The 26,435-nt window shown below is 48.3% G+C and overlaps 1 long non-coding RNA gene across 1 annotated transcript in view; it reads right to left on the bottom strand.

The window, feature by feature from the left end:
- The window catches only part of LOC144819237 (uncharacterized), a 91,101-nt gene that overhangs the window by 6,474 nt on the left and 58,192 nt on the right, over window positions 1-26,435 (bottom strand). The gene's annotated exons all lie outside the window — the stretch shown is intronic.

Here is a 26,435-nt window from a genome sequence, read left to right as displayed (position 1 = left end):
AGCGCGGTTGAAATATAGGTTGCCAAACCGCCCTTCGGCCTTCCACACTTGTGTATTCTGGTCGCTTTTACTTGGTGGAGTGTATAGTTGGGTATCCTTACACTCCATCAACCATGTTTCTTGCAGGGTGATGATGTCTTCCTCTAATTCTTTTTTGGCACCTGAATCTTATGTTACTCCTGGTGGAGCTTTTTCCCTTTGTGGCTGGTCATTCCGTGTTCCTTACATTTAAGTTCCACACTGGCCATACAAGCAACAACAAAATTAATGAGGCTCTTGTTAATTGGGTTCGAAAACTTAATAATCTACCACTTAAGCCCACACACAAAATAGCAATTGTGTGTCATTACTTGGTCCCTAAACTGTCATTTAAATTGGAAATGACAGGAACAGAAGCTAAAACATTAAATGTTCTGGAACAAACAATAAAAAAGTATGTCATACATTTTCTACACCTTACTGCATACACATGTGATGGTCTCCTGTATTCGAAAAGATCATTTGGGGGCCTCAGTATACCAGAACTATGTACAACAATTGGTCTAAACAAAGTCAACAGTTTATTGTATCTCAGGGCAGCTCCAGGTCTGTACATAGCTCATTCATTCATGTATACAGGAGAAGTAATAAATAAAAAAATTGATAACATCATCAAAACGCACAAACTCAACATTTTAGACAGTAGGTTTCTGAGTTATGATTTGAATTTGTTAGCAACATGTGATTGGAGAAATAAGAAGAATTTGAGAAATGGGCAAATCTCCCTGTCCAAAGTGATGGTATAAAATACTTAGCAAGTAATCCAATCTCAAACGTCTGGATCAGCAGGCATAACAAAATGAAAGAAAATCAGTACATAGTTGCGCTGATGTTAAGAGCAAATGTTTTACATACTATAGAAACCATCACTAGGGGAAAAAGTCGTACATTTGCTACATGCAGGTATTGTAATGATGTTTGCGAAACAATTCCACATATTTCAGGCGCATGTCCTAAAACCATGTCCTAAAACCAAGGACAATATTAGGATAAAAAGACATAATAACGTTCTGGAATTGCTCATTGATAGAGCAAAAAGGTCTGGTTGGATGGCATATAGGGAACCTCATGTTAAGAATAATCATTGTGAACTATGAAAACCAGATGCAGTGTTTACCAAAAAGGGTACAACTGTAGTGATTGATGTTTCAATTTGTTATGAAAACTTACAGAATTCCCTTGAATTAGCGTTTGAGAGTAAAGTTAAATACTATCAGGATCTGTCACAGCAAATCAAAGATCTCACCAAATGTAACACTGTGAAATGTCATGGCTTTATAGTTGGATGTCGTGGTATTTGGCCTCAATGTAATGATGTTGTCCCAGCTGATCGAAGTCTGCAAATGTCTTTCACATTCAAGAAAAATGTTTGCCTGACTACTTTAATGGACACTCTTAAAATGTGCCAAGTATTCATGGACAATTGAGTATCAAGCTTATACTGAGATATACACTTTATTGCAGCACATATGTCACCCTTATAAAGCATATTGTTTTAACATATTAGTTTATAGTTGACACAAGATTGAGTATAGATGTGAATTTTATAGATGTGAATTTTAGAATTTTATAGATGTGCATTTTCTAGTTAGATGTGCAAATTGTAGATGTGTATTTTTATAGATGTGAGCTTATAACAATTTAGATATAATTGTGTACATCATACTTATTGAAATGTCTTGAATGATGAATAGGTCTCAAATAATTACATACACATAATTACCACACATTTATTATTGATGTACTGCTAATTATACTTTAATTTCTCTGGACTGTTTGTTGTTGGAATAGTACTGCAGGGTGAACTATCTCTGACCTATACGTATTTCCAGTTCGAGTGAGGACAGCGTTCAGTGTGGCTGTATTCCGGAGGGAAAGAATGTTGTATTGTTGGAAGCAAAACCGATTTGACGCTGATGGGCAGCATAATAACCCAGAATGAGCCACCGCGAGGTGGTACAGAAATAGCCAAATGCCTCGTCATCTAATTAGTGACGTGCATGAATGGATGAATGAGATTTCCACTGTCCCTATTGTGAGAAGTTGGCCTGGTATATGCTGCTCACTAGTTCTAGTGATCACCTTGTACCATGTCAAGCAACCCTTATGATGATTGGTTGTAAGTCAACCTTATAGACAAGCTATCCTAGGGGTAGCATGGACTAAGCAGTCTTAGGCTAAACTCTGTAAAGGCATGTGAAGCAAGCTGTTTTACCATACACAATCCCCTTGAATACCAAATGAAAGGACACCACACAGATATATATTGAATATATATATAGATTTATTTCTACAAATATCCCCTATACTCTTTAGGAGCACAGAAGCAAATGCGTTAAAACAAAACACAGTTTAAATATACAAAAGTTGCACAATTTTGGATGAGCCCTAGGGGCCACCTAAACCATATACTAAAATAGTGGCATAAGAACCACTATTGGGAAAGGAAAGAGGCCTAGGGCCTGGGGAATCGCTGGAGCTGTTCGGGACTAGCAGTGATGAAGTCGGGAAAGGCCCGCGGGACTCGGGTGCAGCGCTTAAAGCGCACGCATACACCAATGCCATGTCAATGGTGCGTAAAAGTTACAAAGTTAGTGTTTTAGGAACCTTCCGATGGACCTACAAGGATAAAACTTTAGACACAGGCACTAGAGGTGTATACCAGTGTGGGAACACCGACGTTGCTGAGTTACCTCACCCACAGGAAGCGGGTGCATAGGTGCGAAGTAGTGTCGGGTTTCGTCACGCAGGTCGATGGTGCTTGGAGCTGAAGATACTGCAGGAGGGTCGTTGAGGAGAGTTCCAGTGGATCCAAGGGTGGATCTGAAGAGGTGAAGACCTGAAAGCAGGGGGGACAATGTTCAAAGTCACTAGCCAGTGACTACCGTGGAACCAGGATGGAACCAGGCAATGTCGGGTGCAAACAGGTGAAGAAGTGAAGATTGTCTCTGCAGCCACGTGGACACAAAGAGGTCAAGGACGTCCAGGCATTGGTCACGAGCTGTCCCACAAAGGTTCTAGCTGTTGGCGGTGTCGACTTCTTGATCGGAGCAAACAGGCCTTGGCCAATGCAAGCCACCCAGGAATCGATGCAAGCTTCTCACTCGGACCAGCAAGGTCAGAGCGGGTTCTCCTTTTCAAGGGAGCAAGGGCCAGTCTGGGGCAACCAGACCAGTAGTGTAGTTTGTCGTTTTCGTTGCCAAGATGGCCGCTAGCCACGTGGCAAGTGGCCGGGATGGCGCATCGAGTGGCAAAGTGCAAAAGGGCCCCACGCAGATTGTGGAGAAGCTGGGGGGCTGATCTTTGGTGCAAATGCTGCTCGTTGTCAAGGCTTCTCAAACCCCAAAGCACAGCATCGAGGAATTCTCGGGTGCTGCGCAGTCAGCTTCTCGGGGGTCTTCCAAGATGTCCGGTTCCACGTCCTTTGGTGCCTCCACGGGTCTCTTCTTTTCAGGGACTGTGGAATGGGCTCTGACATGTCTGGTAGTCTGGGTCTTGTCAGGCTCTGGGCTCGGGCTCCGGTGGGAGGCGGCGGCTAAGCAGACGTCGAGTTGCTGGTTGGTGCCTGTATTCACAGGGTGGTCACTCCTTGGCCACAAGGGAGATTCTCTTCAGTCTTCTGTGCAGCAGAATGTCGAAGTCCAGTTTTCTTCTTAGTTTCAAGTCGAGTTCAGGATGATCTGAAGTCTTAGGACACAGCTCCTACTCTTATTCTCAATCTAGGGGCCGGATTACCTGCTAGGTCCCTCCTCTGGGTGGGACCAGGAAGGGGAGTGGTTAAACCCCCTCTCCTTTGTCCAGCTTCGCGCCAAGACTGGGGCTGGAAAGCCCCAGCACCGGTTTGAACTGGCAAATGCACGGGGACACCTTGTGTGCCCCAGGCATGTCTGATTCTATTCAGCCCTGTCCTACCCAATACACAAAATCCTGTCTGGGGTGGTGCTAGCACCTCCCAAGGCAGGAAACCCTTTGTCCAAGCCTCCCTCGCTGGAAAAAAAAAGAAAAAAAGGATGCCTTCTCCATGTACTCAGCCATCCTGGAACGGAGACCAAGTACATAGTCCACTATGTCTTGCTTGGGCTTTTTGAGAGGTAACTCCCATCCTTCCCTCACCAAACACAGGGGTCCTCTTACAGGGTGCCCAAACAACAATTCAAAGGGGCTGAAGCCAACCCCCTTTTGTGGGACCTCTCTGTAAGCAAACAGAAGGCAGGGTAGAAGGATGTCCCATCTTCGCCTGAGCTTTTTTGGTAATCCTTTGATCATACCCTTTAGGGTCTTGTTAAATCTTTCAACAAGCCCATTGCATTGTGGATGATAGGGAGTGGTGAACTTGTAGTTGACACCACATTCCTTCCACATAGCTGTTAAGTATCCTGACATGAAGTTGGCACCTCTATCAGATACTACCTCCTTAGGAAACCACACTCTGGAGAAAACTCCAAGTAAGGCCCTGGCCACAACAGGAGCTGTTGTGGTCCTAAGTGGAATTGCCTCTGGGTACCTGGTGGCATGGTTCACCACCACCAGTATGAATCTGTGCCCAGATGCTGTAGGGGGATCCATTGGACCTACAATGTCAATCACCACTCTTTCAAAGGGCACCCCCACCACAGGTAGTGGTATCAGGGGGGCCTTTGTGGTACCACCTGCTTTGCCACTGGCTTGGCAGGTTACACAGGAGCGACAAAACTCCTTGGTATCTTCAGACATGTGAGGCCAGTGAAAGTGTGAGACAAGCCTGTCCCACGTCTTATTCTGGCCTAGGTGTCCTGCTAAGGGAATATCATGTGCCAAGGTAAGAAGGAAGCCCCTAAATTGCAGAGGTATGACCAACCTCCTGGTTGTACCAGGCTTGGGGTCTCTACCCTCTGAATAAAGGAGCCCATCATCCCAATATACTTTATGGGCACCTTGAGCATTCCCAGCAGCCTCAGCAGCAGCCTGCTGTCTGAGGGGTTCAAGAGAAGGACAGGTTAACTGAGCCTGCCCCAAGTCTGCCCTGGAAGGTCCCCCTGTCCAAAGAAACTCAACCTGATCAGGTTCAAGCTCCTCAAGGACAGTTCCTTCAGGGGTCTCAAGATCATCTTCCTGTGAAGGCTGATCCTCACTTGTATTTACAACAAGGGGTGGTGAGGGACAGAGTCTCTGAATTAAGCAGAATACTCTCACCCAGTCAAGAGATCAGGGCTAGATCCAACACCGTTTTTTAGCTCATTGCACCATCCCAGTTTCAGAACCTGGCTGTATGCAAATTAGTCTGTCCCTGGCCCAGTGCATCATGGGAACAGGGCAGACCAGACTACAAAAGCCAATTCTTATACTGGGAAGGAAACAAGCTTCCGGGGACCGGTTTCTGGCATTACAGCCGTCTTCGGCCCGGCTTGCTTGAATCCTGATGGTGCAATGAGCAAGGGACTCATGTCTGAGTATACCCTTCCACGCTTAGGGTGGACAAAAATATTTACAACAAGGGGTGGTGAGGGACAGAGTCTCTGAATTAAGCAGAATACTCTCACCCAGTCAAGAGATCAGGGCTAGATCCAACACCGTTTTTTAGCTCATTGCACCATCCCAGTTTCAGAACCTGGCTGTATGCAAATTAGTCTGTCCCTGGCCCAGTGCATCATGGGAACAGGGCAGACCAGACTACAAAAGCCAATTCTTATACTGGGAAGAAAACAAGCTTCCGGGGACCGGTTTCTGGCATTACAGCCGTCTTCGGCCCGGCTTGCTTGAATCCTGATGGTGCAATGAGCAAGGGACTCATGTCTGAGTATACCCTTCCACGCTTAGGGTGGACAAAAATATTTACAACAAGGGGTGGTGAGGGACAGAGTCTCTGAATTAAGCAGAATACTCTCACCCAGTCAAGAGATCAGGGCTAGATCCAACACCGTTTTTTAGCTCATTGCACCATCCCAGTTTCAGAACCTGGCTGTATGCAAATTAGTCTGTCCCTGCCCTGGGAACAGGGCAGACCAGACTACAAAAGCCAATTCTTACACTGGGAAGGAAACAAGCTTCCGGGGACCGGTTTCTGCCATTTCAGGCGTCTCGGCCCGGCTTGCTTGAATCCTGATGGTGCAATGAGCAAGGGACTCACATCTGAGTATACCCTTCCACGCTTAGGGTGGACAAAATTATTTACAACAAGGGGTGGTGATGGACAGAGTCTCTGAATTAAACAGAGTACTCTCACCCAGTCAAGAGATCAGGGCTAGATCCAACACCGTTTTTTAGCTCATTGCACCATCCCAGTTTCAGAACCTGGCTGTATGCAAATTGCACCATCAGGATTCAAGCAAGCCGGGCCGAAGACGCCTGAAATGGCAGAAACCGGTCCCCGGAAGCTTGTTTCCTTCCCAGTGTAAGAATTGGCTTTTGTAGTCTGGTCTGCCCTGTTCCCATGATGCACTGGGCCAGGGACAGGCTAATTTGCATACAGCCAGGTTCTGAAACTGGGATGGTGCAATGAGCTAAAAAACGGTGTTGGATCTAGCCCTGATCTCTTGACTGGGTGAGAGTACTCTGTTTAATTCAGAGACTCTGTCCATCACCACCCCTTGTTGTAAATAATTTTGTCCACCCTAAGCGTGGAAGGGTATACTCAGATGTGAGTCCCTTGCTCATTGCACCATCAGGATTCAAGCAAGCCGGGCCGAAGACGCCTGAAATGGCAGAAACCGGTCCCCGGAAGCTTGTTTCCTTCCCAGTGTAAGAATTGGCTTTTGTAGTCTGGTCTGCCCTGTTCCCATGATGCACTGGGCCAGGGACAGGCTAATTTGCATACAGCCAGGTTCTGAAACTGGGATGGTGCAATGAGCTAAAAAACGGTGTTGGATCTAGCCCTGATCTCTTGACTGGGTGAGAGTACTCTGTTTAATTCAGAGACTCTGTCCATCACCACCCCTTGTTGTAAATAATTTTGTCCACCCTAAGCGTGGAAGGGTATACTCAGATGTGAGTCCCTTGCTCATTGCACCATCAGGATTCAAGCAAGCCGGGCCGAAGACGCCTGAAATGGCAGAAACCGGTCCCCGGAAGCTTGTTTCCTTCCCAGTGTAAGAATTGGCTTTTGTAGTCTGGTCTGCCCTGTTCCCATGATGCACTGGGCCAGGGACAGGCTAATTTGCATACAGCCAGGTTCTGAAACTGGGATGGTGCAATGAGCTAAAAAACGGTGTTGGATCTAGCCCTGATCTCTTGACTGGGTGAGAGTACTCTGTTTAATTCAGAGACTCTGTCCATCACCACCCCTTGTTGTAAATAATTTTGTCCACCCTAAGCGTGGAAGGGTATACTCAGATGTGAGTCCCTTGCTCATTGCACCATCAGGATTCAAGCAAGCCGGGCCGAAGACGCCTGAAATGGCAGAAACCGGTCCCCGGAAGCTTGTTTCCTTCCCAGTGTAAGAATTGGCTTTTGTAGTCTGGTCTGCCCTGTTCCCATGATGCACTGGGCCAGGGACAGGCTAATTTGCATACAGCCAGGTTCTGAAACTGGGATGGTGCAATGAGCTAAAAAACGGTGTTGGATCTAGCCCTGATCTCTTGACTGGGTGAGAGTACTCTGTTTAATTCAGAGACTCTGTCCATCACCACCCCTTGTTGTAAATAATTTTGTCCACCCTAAGCGTGGAAGGGTATACTCAGATGTGAGTCCCTTGCTCATTGCACCATCAGGATTCAAGCAAGCCGGGCCGAAGACGCCTGAAATGGCAGAAACCGGTCCCCGGAAGCTTGTTTCCTTCCCAGTGTAAGAATTGGCTTTTGTAGTCTGGTCTGCCCTGTTCCCATGATGCACTGGGCCAGGGACAGGCTAATTTGCATACAGCCAGGTTCTGAAACTGGGATGGTGCAATGAGCTAAAAAACGGTGTTGGATCTAGCCCTGATCTCTTGACTGGGTGAGAGTACTCTGTTTAATTCAGAGACTCTGTCCATCACCACCCCTTGTTGTAAATGATCCTCACTTGTAGGCAGTTGGGAAGGCACAGCCTTTACCCTCCTGTTCCTTGTCTTGGGAGGTGCTTGGTCCATTGTTCCAGGATCCAAGACCTGAGGTTCAGAGAGGCACCTTTTGGCCTGTGACCGGGTCACAGCAAGGACATGTGATGATTTCCCTAACATCTCTGCATGAGTCCTGTACTCAACTTCTGACCATAGAGAGCTCTCCAGGTCATTGCCCAACAAACATTCTACTGGGAGATCAGCACTAACCACAACCCTTTTTAGGCCAGTTACCCCTCCCCAGGAAAAGTTAACAATTGCCACACTATGTGTAGTAGTGACATTGCTGGCATTGGTCACCAGGTAATTATCACATGGGATGTACTGTCCAGGGTCCACAAAGCTAGGTGTCACCATAGTGACACTGGCACACGTGTCCCTGTATGCTTGAGCCACTTTTTCATTAATCAAAGGCGTCTGTCTGTACTTGCCCAGGTTACTGGGACTGACAGAAGTGGACAAAACAATTTCCACATCACAAATCAGAACAGCCTGTGTAGGGGTTCTGACTAGGCCAGAATCTCCCTCAGTTCCCAAGGTGATACCCACTACCCCCTTAGTTTGTGGACCAACACTGCTAACTGTACTAGTGGGAGCAGGTGCCTTAGGGGCTGCAGTGTTGGGGGCTCCACCCTTTTTACAATCACTTGTCCAGTGAGAGGTGTTTTTACAAATACTACACCAGAGTTTTCTTTGACCTTCTTTCTTCTTCTTCTTGGAAGTTTGGGACCCACCCTCAGTATTAGTTTGGGGCCCTGTTGAAGACTTCTGGTCTTTAGCTTTCTGCTCCCCACCCTTCTGGTCTGTTTTCTTTTGGTCACCACCCTGGTTCTGGTTCTGGTTCTTTTGCTTAACTCTGGTTCTAACCCATTTGTCTGCCCTCTTTCCCAATTCTTGGGGAGAGGTTAGATCTGAGTCAACCAAATGTTGATGCAACTGATGGTTCTGACAGTTATTTAAAATATGTTCTCTCATAAGCAAATTGTACAATCCTTCATAGTCTGTAACCTTACTTCCCAGCAACCAGCCCTCCAGAGCCTTAGTGGCACATTCAACAAATTCAGACCAGTCCTGAGTCTGTGTCTTCTGGGTGTCTCTGAACATTAACCTGTACTGTTCAGTGGTTAAGCCTAACCCATCTATCAGAGCACTCTTCAGGACCAGGTAGTTTCTAGAATCCCCATCACTAACTGTGAGGAGTCTGTCTCGGCCTCTACCTTCAAAGGAGAGCCACAAGATTGCTGCCCACGGCTCCTGAGGGATCTGCTGTACTCTGCAGGCTCTCTCAAGTGCAGTCATCCATTTGTGGATATCATCCCCAGCTTTGTAGGGGGGCACAATCTTACTCAGGTTTCTATTGTCATAGGACCTGTCTTTATCCTTAGGGATAGTGCTGCCACCAGTGGATCCTAATCCACTCTCTCTAGGCTGTCTTGCTCTAGCAAGTTTCTCTTTGGCCAGGGCAACTTCTAATTCTTGCTTCTGGATCCTAAGCTCAGCCTCTCTCATTTTGGCCTCATGTTCCCTTCTCTGAGGGCTAGTCAACTCCCTTCTGGAGTGACCATGAGAACCTCTAGAAGCTTGGGTGTTATTGGATTCACCTGAGTGATTCCTCCTCCTCCTCCTGGGCTCCTGGTTAAGTCCACTTGGGGGTCTGAATGGGTTGGACCCACTTTCAGTCTCAAATAGGCTTAAGTTAGCCGGGTTAAGCCTGCTGACTAGCACCTGACTATTTCTCTCATCATCAGACCCACTTTCCTCCTCCTCCTCCTCTTCTTCCTCATCCTCAGGCTGAGTATCCCCAGTCGTCTGGTTTTCCTCATCTATCTGGATGACAGGGACAGGGGCATCAGTGTTATCATCTTCAGAGGGAGAGCCTCCATCTCCAGTCCCTGAGGGGCCTGGTTTGAAGGTCTTTAGAGCTTCAGACTTTTCTAAAAGCTCTCTGAGGTGATCTGCTGTAGGGGTAGGACCCGTTTTGAGTCCTCTTAAGGAACACAGCTGCCTCCGTTCTTTAAAGTTAAACATAGCAAATTTGGATGGTGCCCTTGGAGGGTCACTCTCAACAGAGATAGGTCCAGTGGATCCCTCTGCTCCAGACATTGCTCTAGTGTGGGTGGATATGTTGCAATCTACCTACACTGGTGTTTTCCTACTAAACCTATCTAGTAGTTGTAGTCAGGGTGTGCTACTCCCTATCCTCTACAACAACTAAGTTCAGTAGAACTTAAGTATACTAGTCTTGTTTTCATGTACCTAACCGGTACCTGTATGATCTTTCAAATGATACTCTCAAAGATTGTAATGGTAAAACAACAGCAAGCTCAAATCCCAATCCGCTGCTCACCAATGAGAGAAGTTGGCCTGGTATATGCTGCTCACTAGTTCTAGTGATCACCTTGTACCATGCCAAGCAACCCTTATGATGATTGGTTGTAAGTCAACCTTATAGACAAGCTATCCTAGGGGTAGCATGGACTAAGCAGTCTTAGGCTAAACTCTGTAAAGGCATGTGAAGCAAGCTGTTTTACCATACACAATCCCCTTGAATACCAAATGAAAGGACACCACACAGATATATATTGAAAATATATATAGATTTATTTCTACAAATATCCCCTATACTCTTTATGAGCACAGAAGCAAATGCGTTAAAACAAAACACAGTTTAAATATACAAAAGTTGCACAATTTTGGATGAGCCCTAGGGGCCACCTAAACCATATACTAAAATAGTGGTATAAGAACCACTATTGGGAAAGGAAAGAGGCCTAGGGCATGGGGAATGGCTGGAGCTGTTCGGGACTAGCAGTGATGTAGTCAGGAAAGGCCCGCGGGACTCGGGTGCAGCGCTTAAAGCGCACGCATACACCAATGCAATGTCAATGGTGTGTAAAAGTTACAAAGTTAGTGTTTTAGGAACCTTCCGATGGACCTACAAGGATAAAACTTTAGACACAGGCACTAGAGGTGTATACCAGTGTGGGAACACCGGCGTTGCTGAGTTACCTCACCCACAGGAAGCGGGTGCACAGGTGCGAAGTAGTGCCGGGTTTCGTCACGCAGGTCGATGGTGCTTGGAGCTGAAGATGCTGCAGGCGGGTCGTCGAGGAGAGTTCCGGTGGATCCAAGGGTGGATCTGAAGAGGTGAAGACCTGAAAGTAGAGGGTACAATGTTCAAAGTCACTAGCCAGTGACTACCGTGGAACCAGGATGGAACCAGGCAATGTTGGGTGCAAACAGGTGAAGAAGGGAAGATTGTCTCTACAGCCACGTGGACACGAAGAGGTCAAGGACGTCCAGGCCTTGGTCACAAGCTGTCCCACAAAGGTTCTAGCTGTTGGCGGTGTCGGCTTCTTGATTTCTTGATTGGAGCAAACAGGCCTTGGCCAATGCAAGCCACGCAGGAATCAATGCAAGCTTCTCACTCGGACCAGCAAGGTCAGAGCGGGTGCTCCTTTTCAGGGGAGCAAGGGCCAATCTGGGGCAACCAGACCAGCAGTGTAGTTTGTCGTTTTCGTTGCCAAGATGGCCGCTAGCCACGTGGCAAGTGGCCGGGATGGCGCATCGAGTGACAAAGTGCAAAAGGGCCCCACGCAGATCGTGGAGATGCTGGGGGGCTGATCTTCGGTGCAAATGCTGCTCGGTGTCGGGGATTCTCATACCCCAAAGCACAGCGTCGAGGGTGCCTTGGGTGCTGCGCAGTCAGCTTCTTGGCGTTCTTCCAAGATGTCCGGTCCCACATCTCTCGGTGCCTCCACGGGTCTCTTCTTTTCAGGGACTGTGGATCGGGCTCTGACATGTCTGGGAGTCTGGGTCTTGTCAGGCTTTGGGCTTGGGCTCCGGCGGGAGGCGGCGGCAAAGCAGACATCGAGTTGCTGGTAGGTGCCTGTATTCACAGGGTGGTCACTCCTTGGCCACAAGGGAGATTCTCTTCAGTCTTCTGTGCAGCAGAATGTTGAAGTCCAGTTTTCTTCTTAGTTTCAAGTCGAGTTCAGGATGATCTGAAGTCTTAGGAAACAGCTCCTACTCTTATTCTCAATCTAGGGGCCGGATTACCTGCTAGGTCCCTCCTCTGGGTGGGACCAGGAAGGGGAGTGGTTACACCCCCTCTCCTTTGTCCAGCTTCGCGCCAAGACTGGGGCTGGAAAGCCCCAGCACCGGTTTGAACTGGCAAATGCACGGGGACACCTTGTGTGCCCCAGGCATGTCTGATTCTATTCAGCCCTGTCCTACCCAATACACAAAATCCTGTCTGGGGTGGTGCTAGCACTTCCCAAGGCAGGAAACCCTTTGTCCAAGCCTCCCTCGCTGGAAGGACTCCCAGCAGCAGGAGGTCAGACTTGTGTCTGTGGTGGCAGCATCCATTTTGTGATGCTAAGGCTCACGTTTAACTTTAACCGGGGTTCAGGTTAGGTACATGTCATGTCCCTCTAGAAGGGTGGAATGCTACCCCCGTCACCAGAACTGGCGAGGGGGTAGTATTCCAATTCATATGACACCTTACTCGACATGTTTTGATAAAGCCAAACCAAAGATAGCATTTAACCGCGAGGATTATAATTCACTTAAGAGTATATGGTATGGCAGTATCATGAACCAGCTAAAGGACATGGTTCCGAAAGCTGCAGACAGGCTCAGCTCATGCCAGAGCACCATCTCACATATTTCCAAGCACTCTGCCTCCAGGATTGATGAGGCCTTCCATAGGAGAGGCTGATAGGAACGTATGTGTCCATTTTAAGTTAGATATAGGCATACTATACCTAAGTAAGGGGTGGTTACACCGACTTACCCCAGCTGAGTGATCAGCCAGTTGTGTCAAATATGGAGGCCAGGCCAGGGGTGGCACAATACGTACTGCAGCCCCTGGTAGGCCTTGGAAGCACCTATGCCCCTGGTACCTGGGGTACACTGTTACAGGGGCCAATAAGGTGAACCAGTTCCAATTTTGTAATGCACCTAATGTGCATTGGCATTAATTTAGAGAGAGAACAGCAGGCTGTGGGTCTGATTAGCAGGCCCACAGCCACATTAAGTCATAAACCAGTGAAGCAAAAAGCAAACATTTGGGGTGACCAAAGGGTAGCAGACCCTACTCTCCTACACAACCCCCCCCCCTCCAACGCAGGGACATCAGACTAACCTTGACCAGTTTTGTCTTCATGTTCTAAGTGGAAGTACCTGGAGAGACCATCTGCATTACCATGGTCAGTCCCTGGGCAGTGCTCCACTGTAAAGTCCATCCCCTGTAGGGAAATGGACCACCTGAGCAGTTTGGGGTTTTCACCCTTCATCTGATTAAGCCATAAGAGGGGCTTATGGTTGGTCTGAATCTTGAAGTGAGTGCCAAACAAGTATGGTCTCAACTTCTTCAGGGCCCACACCACAGCAAAGGCCTCCCTCTCAATGGCTGACCAACGTTTCTCTCTGGGGGTCAGCCTTCTGCTAATAAAAGCAATGGGCTGGTCTTGACCATCTACATTAAGTTGTGAAAGCACAGCTCCCACTCCCAACTCAGAAGCATCTGTTTGGACAATGAACTCTCTTGAGTAGTCAGGACTCTTCAGGATAGGTGCAGAGCACATGGCCTTCTTCAGGTCATCAAATGCCTTTTGACAGTTTACTGTCCACTGAACCTTTTTGGGCATCTTCTTGGATGTCAGATCATTAAGAGGAGTCACAATTGACCCATAGTTCTTAACAAACTGTCTGAAGTGCTCCTAATCTCTAACAAAGAAGATAACCCCCAAATTCTTGATTGGCTCAAAGCCTTAAATGCTCTAAATGTGCCGCTTGTTCCATCGAACTCCATAAAATCCCTAGGGATCACCCTTGACCCCAAACTGGATATGAAAGAACACATCTCAAAAACTGCCAAAAGTGCCTTCCTGAACCTGAAATTGCTCTACAAACTAAAACCATTCCTCCCCACAAAAGACCTGAAACAGGCCACGCAGGCTCTGGTCCTCTCCAGAATTGACTACGGCATTGCCACTCTGACTGGAACAGCCAAATCTCACCTACGTCCTCTGACCTCTACCCTAAATGCAGCTGCAAGAATGATCACGGGAACAAAGAAATATGAACACATCACCCCAGTTCTGAAGGATCTGAAATGGCTTCCTATTGACCAACGGGCTAGCTTCCGCACAGCCTGCCTCACACACAAAGCCCTGCATACGGGCAAACCGGAATACCTGGCCAACAAGCTCAAAAGGGCCGGACAGTCTAGAAACCTCAGAAGCTCCAACACGCTCCGACTCATTCCTCTGAAATCCCAGAAACTCTCAACATCTAACAAATCCTTCGCGGGCAATGCTCCCAAGATATGAAACTCCATCCCCCCACACATCAGAATGACAGCATCCTTCCCGAAATTCAAGAAGCTACTCAAAGTCCTCTACCTTGAGCGCTCCGGAACCAACTAGAACCAAACCCAGACTTTATAGTTTCATGTTCTCGCTCACCCCAGAGCTGATTGACTTGCCTACGACTCTCCGCCCTGGCTCACGCCTGGCTGCTATTGTATAGAATGTACTCACTCCTGTGTTCAGTGACCTGCTTTTTGTCCACATTATCTGTCTAACCCATGTATATTTGCTGTGAAGCGCTCTGATACCCTCGGGTCCAGCCAGCGATATACAAAACTTTAATAAAAAAAAAAAACTTCCTGTAATACCCAGTCAGGCCCAAGAAAGCTCTTACCTGAGTCTGGGTAGTTGGAGGGGACCAGTCCTTTATGGTCTGGATCTTACTCTCCAGTGGTTGAACTTGGCCTCCACCTACAAGGTGGCCCAAGTATACAACTTTACTCTGCCCTATCTGGCACTTGGTTGCCTTGATAGTGAGGCCTGCCTTTTGCACTTCCTTCAGGTGGACCAGGTGATCCTCCCAGGTGGAGCTAAAGACAGCAATATCATGCAGATATGCTGCGCAAAAGTCATCCAACCCAGTAAGGACTTGATTCACCAACCTTTGGAAGGTGGCAGGTGCATTTTTCAAACCAAAGGGCAACACCACAAATTGATAATGCCCACCTGGGGTAGAAAATGCAGTCTTGGCTTTAGACTCCTCAGCTAACCTGATTTGCCAGTAGCCAGCTGTCAATTCAAATGTGCTCAAATACTTGGCAGAAGCCAATTTGTCTATGAGCTCATCTGCCCTTGGAATAGGGTGTGCATCTGTCCTGGTGACAGCATTGAGTCCTCTGTAATCCACACAGAACCTCGTCTCTCTCTTTCCATCTTTGGTGTGAGGTTTGGGGACCAGAACCACTGGGCTAGCCCAGGGGCTCTCTGAAGGCTCAATGACACCTAATTCCATCATCTTCTGCACCTCAGTCTTGATACAATCTCTGACATGGTCAGGTTGCCTGTAAATCTTGTTTTTCACAGGAAGACTGTCACCAGTGTCCACCACATGGGTACACCAGTTAGTCTGACTGGGTGTCAGGGAGAACATATGTCGATATGACTACAAAACTTGTCTACAGCCATTTTGCTGATGTTCAGTGAGGCTGCCATCTCAGGCCACACCATCAACTGAGCCATCCTCAGGGTTCTGAGTCAGCAGGTCTGGGAGAGGGTCACTCTCTTCCTCTTGCCCCTCATCTGTAGCCATGAGCAAGCCCATGTCTGCCCTGTCAACATATGCCTTCAGCCTGTTAACATGGAGCACCCTGTGGGGGTTCCTGGAAGTTCCTAGGTCCACAAGGTAGGTAACCTTTCCCTTCTTTTCAATGATAGTATGGGGTCCAGACCATTTGTCTTGGAGTGCTGCTGGGGCCACTGGCTCCAACACCCATACTTTCTGTCCAGGCTGGTATTCAGTCAAGACAGCCTTTTGGTCATGCCAAGCTTTTTGTAATTCTTGGCTAGCCTCAAGGTTTTTGGATGCCTTCTCCATGTACTCAGCCATCCTGGAACGGAGACCAAGTACATAGTCCACTATGTCTTGCTTGGGCTTTTTGAGAGGTAACTCCCATCCTTCCCTCACCAAACACAGGGGTCCTCTTACAGGGTGCCCAAACAACAATTCAAAGGGGCTGAAGCCAACCCCCTTTTGTGGGACCTCTCTGTAAGCAAACAGAAGGCAGGGTAGAAGGATGTCCCATCTTCGCCTGAGCTTTTCTGGTAATCCTTTGATCATCCCCTTTAGGGTCTTGTTAAATCTTTCAACAAGCCCATTGCATTGTGGATGATAGGGAGTGGTGAACTTGTAGTTGACACCACATTCCTTCCACATAGCTGTTAAGTATCCTGACATGAAGTTGGCACCTCTATCAGATACTACCTCCTTAGGAAACCCCACTCTGGAGAAAACTCCAAGTAAGGCCCTGGCCACAACAGGAGCTGTTGTGGTCCTAAGTCGAATTGCCTCTGGGTACCTGGTGGCATGGTTCACCACCACCAGTATGAATCTGTGCCCAGATGCTGTAGGGGGATCCATTGGACCTACAATGTCAATCACCACTCTTTCAAAGGGCACCCCCACCACAGGTAGTGGTATCAGGGGGGCCTTTGTGGTACCACCTGCTTTGCCACTGGCTTGGCAGGTTACACAGGAGCGACAAAACTCCTTGGTATCTTCAGACATGTGAGGCCAGTGAAAGTGTGAGACAAGCCTGTCCCACGTCTTATTCTGGCCTAGGTGTCCTGCTAAGGGAATATCATGTGCCAAGGTAAGAAGGAAGCCCCTAAATTGCAGAGGTATGACCAACCTCCTGGTTGTACCAGGCTTGGGGTCTCTACCCTCTGAATAAAGGAGCCCATCATCCCAATATACTTTATGGGCACCTTGAGCATTCCCAGCAGCCTCAGCAGCAGCCTGCTGTCTGAGGGGTTCAAGAGAAGGACAGGTTAACTGAGCCTGCCCCAAGTCTGCCCTGGAAGGTCCCCCTGTCCAAAGAAACTCAACCTGATCAGGTTCAAGCTCTTCAAGGACAGTTCCTTCAGGGGTCTCAAGATCATCTTCCTGTGAAGGCTGATCCTCACTTGTAGGCAGTTGGGAAGGCACAGCCTTTACCCTCCTGTTCCTTGTCTTGGGAGGTGCTTGGTCCATTGTTCCAGGATCCAAGACCTGAGGTTCAGAGAGGCACTTTTTGGCCTGTGACCTGGTCACAGCAAGGACATGTGATGATTTCCCTAACATCTCTGCATGAGTCCTGTACTCAACTTCTGACCATAGAGAGCTCTCCAGGTCATTGCCCAACAAACATTCTACTGGGAGATCAGCACTAACCACAACCCTTTTTAGGCCAGTTACCCCTCCCCAGGAAAAGTTAACAATTGCCACACTATGTGTAGTAGTGACAATGCTGGCATTGGTCACCAGGTAATTATCACATGGGATGTACTGTCCAGGGTCCACAAAGCTAGGTGTCACCATAGTGACACTGGCACACGTGTCCCTGTATGCTTGAGCCACGTTTTCATTAATCAAAGGCGTCTGTCTGTACTTGCCCAGGTTACTGGGACTGACAGAAGTGGACAAAACAATTTCCACATCACAAATCAGAACAGCCTGTGTAGGGGTTCTGACTAGGCCAGAATCTCCCTCAGTTCCCAAGGTGATACCCACTACCCCCTTAGTTTGTGGACCAACACTGCTAACTGTACTAGTGGGTGCAGGTGCCTTAGGGGCTGCAGTGTTGGGGGCTCCACCCTTTTTACAATCACTTGTCCAGTGAGAGGTGTTTTTACAAATACTACACCAGAGTTTTCTTTGACCTTCTTTCTTCTTCTTCTTGGAAGTTTGGGACCCACCCTCAGTATTAGTTTGGGGCCCTGTTGAAGACTTCTGGTCTTTAGCTTTCTGCTCCCCACCCTTCTGGTCTGTTTTCTTTTGGTCACCACCCTGGTTCTGGTTCTGGTTCTTTTGCTTAACTCTGGTTCTAACCCATTTGTCTGCCCTCTTTCCCAATTCTTGGGGAGAGGTTAGATCTGAGTCAACCAAATGTTGATGCAACGGCTGGTTCTGACAGTTATTTAAAATATGTTCTCTCATAAGCAAATTGTACAATCCTTCATAGTCTGTAACCTTACTTCCCAGCAACCAGCCCTCCAGAGCCTTAGTGGCACATTCAACAAATTCAGACCAGTCCTGAGTCTGTGTCTTCTGGGTGTCTCTGAACATTAACCTGTACTGTTCAGTGGTTAAGCCTAACCCATCTATCAGAGCACTCTTCAGGACCAGGTAGTTTCTAGAATCCCCATCACTAACTGTGAGGAGTCTGTCTCGGCCTCTACCTTCAAAGGAGAGCCACAAGATTGCTGCCCACGGCTCCTGAGGGATCTGCTGTACTCTGCAGGCTCTCTCAAGTGCAGTCATCCATTTGTGGATATCATCCCCAGCTTTGTAGGGGGGCACAATCTTACTCAGGTTTCTATTGTCATAGGACCTGTCTTTATCCTTAGGGATAGTGCTGCCACCAGTGGATCCTAATCCACTCTCTCTAGGCTGTCTTGCTCTAGCAAGTTTCTCTTTGGCCAGGGCAACTTCTAATTCTTGCTTCTGGATCCTAAGCTCAGCCTCTCTCATTTTGGCCTCATGTTCCCTTCTCTGAGGGCTAGTCAACTCCCTTCTGGAGTGACCATGAGAACCTCTAGAAGCTTGGGTGTTATTGGATTCACCTGAGTGATTCCTCCTCCTCCTGGGCTCCTGGTTAAGTCCACTTGGGGGTCTGAATGGGTTGGACCCACTTTCAGTCTCAAATAGGCTTAAGTTAGCCGGGTTAAGCCTGCTGACTAGCACCTGACTATTTCTCTCATCATCAGACCCACTTTCCTCCTCCTCCTCCTCTTCTTCCTCATCCTCAGGCTGAGTATCCCCAGTCGTCTGGTTTTCCTCATCTATCTGGATGACAGGGACAGGGGCATCAGTGTTATCATCTTCAGAGGGAGAGCCTCCATCTCCAGTCCCTAAGGGGCCTGGTTTGAAGGTCTTTAGAGCTTCAGACTTTTCTAAAAGCTCTCTGAGGTGATCTGCTGTAGGGGTAGGACCCGTTTTGAGTCCTCTTAAGGAACACAGCTGCCTCCGTTCTTTAAAGTTAAAGATAGCAAATTTGGATGGTGCCCTTGGAGGGTCACTGTCAACAGAGATAGGTCCAGTGGATCCCTCTGCTCCAGACATTGCTCTAGTGTGGGTGGATATGTTGCAATCTACCTACACTGGTGTTTTCCTACTAAACCTATCTAGTAGTTGTAGTCAGGGTGTGCTACTCCCTATCCTCTACAACAACTAAGTTCAGTAGAACTTAAGTATACTAGTCTTGTTTTAATGTACCTAACCGGTACCTGTATGATCTTTCAAATGATACTCTCAAAGATTGTAATGTTAAAACAACAGCAAGCTCAAATCCCAATCCGCTGCTCACCAATGAGAGAAGTTGGCCTGGTATATGCTGCTTACTAGTTCTAGTGATCACCTTGTACCATGCCAAGCAACCCTTATGATGATTGGTTGTAAGTCAACCTTATAGACAAGCTATCCTAGGGGTAGCATGGACTAAGCAGTCTTAGGCTAAACTCTGTAAAGGCATGTGAAGCAAGCTGTTTTACCATACACAATCCCCTTGAATATCAAATGAAAGGACACCACACAGATATATATTGAAAATATATATAGATTTATTTCTACAAATATCCCCTATACTCTTTATGAGCACAGAAGCAAATGCGTTAAAACAAAACACAGTTTAAATATACAAAAGTTGCACAATTTTGGATGAGCCCTAGGGGCCACCTAAACCATATACTAAAATAGTGGTATAAGAACCACTATTGGGAAAGGAAAGAGGCCTAGGGCATGGGGAATGGCTGGAGCTGTTCGGGACTAGCAGTGATGTAGTCGGGAAAGGCCCGCGGGACTCGGGTGCAGCGCTTAAAGCGCACGCATACACCAATGCAATGTCAATGGTGTGTAAAAGTTACAAAGTTAGTGTTTTAGGAACCTTCCGATGGACCTACAAGGATAAAACTTTAGACACAGGCACTAGAGGTGTATACCAGTGTGGGAACACCGGCGTTGCTGAGTTACCTCACCCACAGGAAGCGGGTGCACAGGTGCGAAGTAGTGCCGGGTTTCGTCACGCAGGTCGATGGTGCTTGGAGCTGAAGATGCTGCAGGCGGGTCGTCGAGGAGAGTTCCGGTGGATCCAAGGGTGGATCTGAAGAGGTGAAGACCTGAAAGCAGAGGGTACAATGTTCAAAGTCACTAGCCAGTGACTACCGTGGAACCAGGATGGAACCAGGCAATGTTGGGTGCAAACAGGTGAAGAAGGGAAGATTGTCTCTACAGCCACGTGGACACGAAGAGGTCAAGGACGTCCAGGCCTTGGTCACAAGCTGTCCCACAAAGGTTCTAGCTGTTGGCGGTGTCGGCTTCTTGATTTCTTGATTGGAGCAAACAGGCCTTGGCCAATGCAAGCCACGCAGGAATCAATGCAAGCTTCCCACTCGGACCAGCAAGGTCAGAGCGGGTGCTCCTTTTCAGGGGAGCAAGGGCCAATCTGGGGCAACCAGACCAGCAGTGTAGTTTGTCGTTTTCGTTGCCAAGATGGCCGCTAGCCACTTGGCAAGTGGCCGGGATGGCGCATCGAGTGACAAAGTGCAAAAGGGCCCCACGCAGATCGTGGAGATGCTGGGGGGCTGATCTTTGGTGCAAATGCTGCTCGGTGTCGGGGCTTCCCATACCCCAAAGCACAGCGTCGAGGGTGCCTTGGGTGCTGCGCAGTCAGCTTCGTGGCGTTCTTCCAAGATGTCCGGTCCCACGTCTCTCGGTGCCTCCACGGGTCTCTTCTTTTCAGGGACTGTGGATCAGGCTCTGACATGTCTGGGAGTCTGGGTCTTGTCAGGCTTTGGGCTTGGGCTCCGGCGGGAGGCGGCGGCAAAGCAGACATCGAGTTGCTGGTAGGTGCCTGTATTCACAGGGTGGTCACTCCTTGGCCACAAGGGAGATTCTCTTCAGTCTTCTGTGCAGCAGAATGTTGAAGTCCAGTTTTCTTCTTAGTTTCAAGTCGAGTTCAGGATGATCTGAAGTCTTAGGAAACAGCTCCTACTCTTATTCTCAATCTAGGGGCCGGATTACCTGCTAGGTCCCTCCTCTGGGTGGGACCAGGAAGGGGAGTGGTTACACCCCCTCTCCTTTGTCCAGCTTCGCGCCAAGACTGGGGCTGGAAAGCCCCAGCACCGGTTTGAACTGGCAAATGCACGGGGACACCTTGTGTGCCCCAGGCATGTCTGATTCTATTCAGCCCTGTCCTACCCAATGCACAAAATCCTGTCTGGGGTGGTGCTAGCACCTGCCAAGGCAGGAAACCCTTTGTCCAAGCCTCCCTCGCTGGAAGGACTCCCAGCAGCAGGAGGTCAGACTTGTGTCTGTGGTGGCAGCATCCATTTTGTGATGCTAAGGCTCACGTTTAACTTTAACCGGGGTTCAGGTTAGGTACATGTCGTGTCCCTCTAGAAGGGTGGAATGCTACCCCCGTTGCCAGAACTGGCGAGGGGGTAGTATTCCAATTCGTATAACACCTTACTCGACATGTTTTGATAAAGCCAAACCAAAGATAGCATTTAACCGCGAGGATTATAATGCACTTAAGAGTATATGGTATGGCAGTATCATGAATCAGCTAAAGGAATATGGTTCCGAAAGCTGCAGACAGGCTCAGCTCATGCCAGAGCACCATCTCACATATTTCCAAGCACTCTGCCCCAAGGATTGATGAGGCCTTCCATAGGAGTGCCTGATAGGAACGTATGTGTCCATTTTAAGTTAGATATAGGCATACTATACCTAAGTAAGGGGTGGTTACACCGACTTACCCCAGCTGAGTGATCAGCCAGTTGTGTCAAATATGGAGGCCAGGCCAGGGGTGGCACAATACGTGCTGCAGCCCCTGGTAGGCCTTGGAAGCACCTATGCCCTGGGTACCTGGGGTACACTGTTACAGGGGCCAATAAGGTGAACCAGTTCCAATTTTGTAATGCACCTAATGTGCATTGGCATTAATTTAGAGAGAGAACAGCAGGCTGTGGGTCTGATTAGCAGGCCCACAGCCACATTAAGTCATAAACCAGTGAAGCAAAAAGCAAAAATTGGGGTGACCATAGGATAGCAGACCCTACTCTCCTACACCTATCTACTATCTAGCAAAACCACAGCCAAGAGAACCGGTGTGTCAGAATCAGCGCGGAAAGAAGTCCCTGTTGAGCTTGACTCTAGTCTGGCACGGTGAAGAGACATGAGATGAGTAGGATAAGTGGAAGGCCCCCGGGCCGCCAGTGTAATACCACTACTCATGTCATTTTTTCAATTACCCGATGAGGCGAGCCCTGTGTGGCTCTTGCTTCAGGCTCCGAGCGCCCGCTGGGCGCGACCCTCTCTGAGGACAGTGATAGGTGGGGAGTTTGACTAGGGCGGTAAACCTGTCAAACGATAATGCAGGTGTCCTAAGGCGGGCTCAGGGAGGAAAGAAACCTCCCACTGAGCAGAAGGGCAAAGGCTAACTTGATATTGATTTTCAGTATGAATACAGACCGTGAAAGCGGGGCCTCATGATCCTCCTGACTTTTTGGGTTTCAAGTAACCCTGGGCTTAATACTACGCTACGCTAACGGAGCATGCAAAGTTTGTACTAATTCGCAAATTGCACATAGTACAGTACCAAAACTGTGCTTAATCACATAGGGTAGCAACTAAATCAACAACATCCTCAGATTGTTTGCTAAAGCAATTTTACATGCTTAAAAGCATATAACCAATTCACAAAAGTGAACTTTTACAATGAAAACATTAGGCAATGAGAGAGCTGATGATTTTGGGGTCCCCCCTGTTGGACCTGGGCCTCTTGGCAGGGTCATCCCTGAACTTTTTGCCTTCCTCCAATATTCTCTCTGACCTGTTTTTGTTGGTTTAATGACTCTGGGCACTTTACCACTGCTGACCAGTGCTAAAGTGCATATGCTCTCCCTACTGTAAAGTGTATCTGTGATTGATGTCCATGATTGGTTCATTGGATTTACTGTCAGTCCCTAGTAAAGTGCACTAGGAGTGCCAGGGCTTGTAAATACCAATACTGCTAGTGGGCCTGCAGCGCTGGTTGCGCCACCCACAGAAGCAGCCTTAAAATGTATCTAGGGTCTGCCATTGCAGAATCTGCGTGCAGTCTGGTACTGTCATGCTGGCTGGGCAAGTGCACACACTTGCCAGCCCCTAAACCTTCCCTTAACTTCATATTAGTCACCCCTATGGTAGGCCCAAGGGCAGGGTGCATTGTAAGTGTAAGGTAGGACATGCTCTGGTGTGTGTGGCATGTCCTAATAGTGAATTACTGCCAAATTCGTTTTTCACTATTGTAAGGCTACCAGTTCCCTTTAGGCCAGATGGGCTGCTGGAATTATTACACTCTATAATCCCAGCAGGCTCAGGGAACATGGTAGAAATAATGTTTAGTATGCCTGAACTCAGAATAATAAAATACTTCTTTTAGTAAAGTTTATTTTAATATCCTGTGTTTGCAAATGCTACTTTTAGAAAGCTAGCATTTGCTTGTCTAACCATTTCAGCCCGCCTCTGCTTTTGTGTGTATCTGACTGTCTGAGTTGTGTGAGTGACAGGGCTGGGAGTTGACAGGTTGTGAATAGCAGGATGACACCTTAGTGGGTGGTGGGAGTTTCCCCTGAATGATGCATCAGGCTGTGCTCTGCCTCCACAATGCTGGCTCCGCCCTCCTGGGGAGCGACTGATGACTCAGCCTGCACCTGGCCCAGGAAGGACCGAAGCTTGTCAACAAAGTGCTCAGGCTGCCCCTGTCCTCACAATGCCGGCTCCGCCCCCCTGGGGAGCGGCTGATGTGCCTGCCTTCACACTGAATGCAGAAGCAAAAGTACCCACCACAAGTGCTCAGGAGCTGAGAGCAGTTATGCAGAGGCCCCCCTGGCCAGTGAGAACAAAAGAAACTGTGTATAAAAGTAGGAGCCCTGCTCCTTGTAAATCAGAATCCTGTTTTACCACGAAGGACCTCTGCCTGACTAGAAGGAGAAGAGACGCTGGGAGGACTGGCCTGCTGCTTGCCTTGCTGAGGAAGGAGAGGAGAAGACTTTTGAAAAGACTTTGCTGCTTTGTGCTCTAAACATTCTCCAAGGGCTTGATTGAGCTTGCCCCCTGAACTGAACCCCAGGACCAGTGGGTTCTCCTGTGCTTTGGCTCGTCCCCTGCCTGAGGCCGAGTATTTCCTCCCGCCGGAGGTGAAGTCTGCCCCTCTAGCCCCCTCCTAGGGCCGTGGTACCCGGGAGCCAGCCTGCCCTCTTGCCCTTGAGAGCCTCGCTCCACCCGGAGTCGCTCTCTGCCCCAGGGCTAAGGCCGGCGCTCCTCTACCCCTGCCTGCTTCACGGAGCCCTTGAGTGAGACTTCAGCCCCTCCCGCCGGAATCTCGGGGACTCGAGCAGCCTGTAGCCTGGACCCCGTGCATCTGATTGCACCCGGCTGCCCTGCCTTGCTCTGCCCCCCAGGAGAGGCCGCACCCGCACTTTGAAGGGTGCCTTGCCTCCCGGAGATCCTCCGCTGTCAGAAGGGACCCCTCTGCACTGACAATTCCTGAAAGAAAGCATTCCTGAAGGTGCCTTGGCCCCCGAGGCTCCTCTCATCGCCTGCTTGCTGCTCTGCTCCGAGCTCAGCCCCCACCTCTGGAAAAGGCCCAGGGTTTTTCAAGCCCCTCTGTGGTCTCCATTCCAAGCATACCGCGAGATGCGTGAGAGTTGGTAGGGGCCGAGTCAGTTTCACCCTTGAAGGCAGGAGAGGCGCTGCAAGGCGCTCCGAAGGCCCGGGGAGGGTCCCAAAGCCCCAGGACAGAGAGAGACTATCCTTTGAAAGGGGATAACACGGAGAGAACACTGAAAGACCTATTTTTCTGAAGGAAAGCAATTGAATTATTTTCTTGGAACAAACAAACAACCATTGAAAGCTACAACTAAGAACCTTTGCCTATTTAAAACCTGTGGCCCCACAAAAACGTTATTTGGTCTTGTGATAAGTCTGCTGAGATACATATATATATTTTTACATAAAGAAGCGTATTTTTTATATATTCACAGCCTGGTGTCCATTTGTGGGGGGATTGGTGTATTTTACTGTGTGTGTAATTACAAATGCTTAACTAACGCCTGAAGAATAGCCTTGGCTGCTCACGCCACGCACCTAGAGGGTGAGCAAGGGTAATTCTAAGGGGTCATCCTTCGCCCTGACTTAGAGGAGAGGGTCCCTGCTTGTCACAAGTGCTTACTTGCGCCAACCAGAGACCCCCAATTCTAACACCCCCTAACCTAGGGGGAGGACCAAGCTGATGCCTTGAACACAAAGAGCATAAACAAAAAGCATATTTTGTTGAACTTCAGTCGTGGTCCCATCCTCTTAGGACCACCCCAAGCACAGTTATTGGCAAAAAAACAAACCAAAGGCCCTGCAAAGCATTATGGGACGAGATTAGCAGTGGGCAGTGAATATTATAGTGTACAATATCAAAATAATTCTACAAAGAGCTGCAGTTCACCTAGTCGTTACTAGATGTCCCTCATGAGTCAAATGCAAAGCATTGAAATTATTCTTACATCAAGCTGTAGTTCCACTAGTCGTTACTAAATGTCCCTCACGAGTCAAATGCAAAACCATTGAAACCCTTTCATCAAGCATTTGTATTTGACTCGTGAGGGACATCTAGTAACCACCAGTTGTACTGCAGCTCTTTGTAGAATTATTTTGATATTGGATACTGTTAGATTTGGGGATCTCTGGTTGGCACAAGTAGGTACTTGTGACAAGCAGGGACCCTCTCCTCTAGTCAGGACAAGGGGATTACCCTCTCAAAATAACCCCTGCTCACCCTCTAGGTAGCTTGGCGCGAACAGTCAAGGTTTATTTCAGAGGCGTTGTAGGTTAAGCATTTGTGACCACATACAGTAACTTAGTCACAACACCACAATTGGACACCACACTAAATGTATATCAAAAATAGTTAGCTTTTATATAAGACTTAGCACAAGACCAAATAATGACAAAATGAGCCACAATACTATTAGCAATAAAGAGTTCTTGTTAAAATTCTTATCTTAGAGTTCTGTGCGCTTCGTACCCTTTGTCCGGCTCTCGCGGTGATGAAAATACCCAAAAGAGTCTAACAAGCGCAGCGGACGCTCCGGTCCGATGCGTTCCAAAAATGTGGTGCAAGTCGTTCACAGAACCTTTTCTTGATGTGTCTGGCACGGACGGGGCGATGTAAAGGACAGCGTTGTATGCGGCGATGTCCTCCTGTCTCGGTGCGAGCTACGGCTCGTTGACGGTGGCTGTGCGGGTCGGTGAGCTCAGAGTCACGTTGCTTGAGGGGACA

The sequence above is a fragment of the Lissotriton helveticus genome, chromosome 2_1 (assembly GCF_964261635.1).
Source record: "Lissotriton helveticus chromosome 2_1, aLisHel1.1, whole genome shotgun sequence".
NCBI classification, from domain to species: Eukaryota; Metazoa; Chordata; class Amphibia; order Caudata; family Salamandridae; genus Lissotriton; species Lissotriton helveticus.
This window is presented reverse-complemented; position numbering and strand designations above follow the sequence as displayed.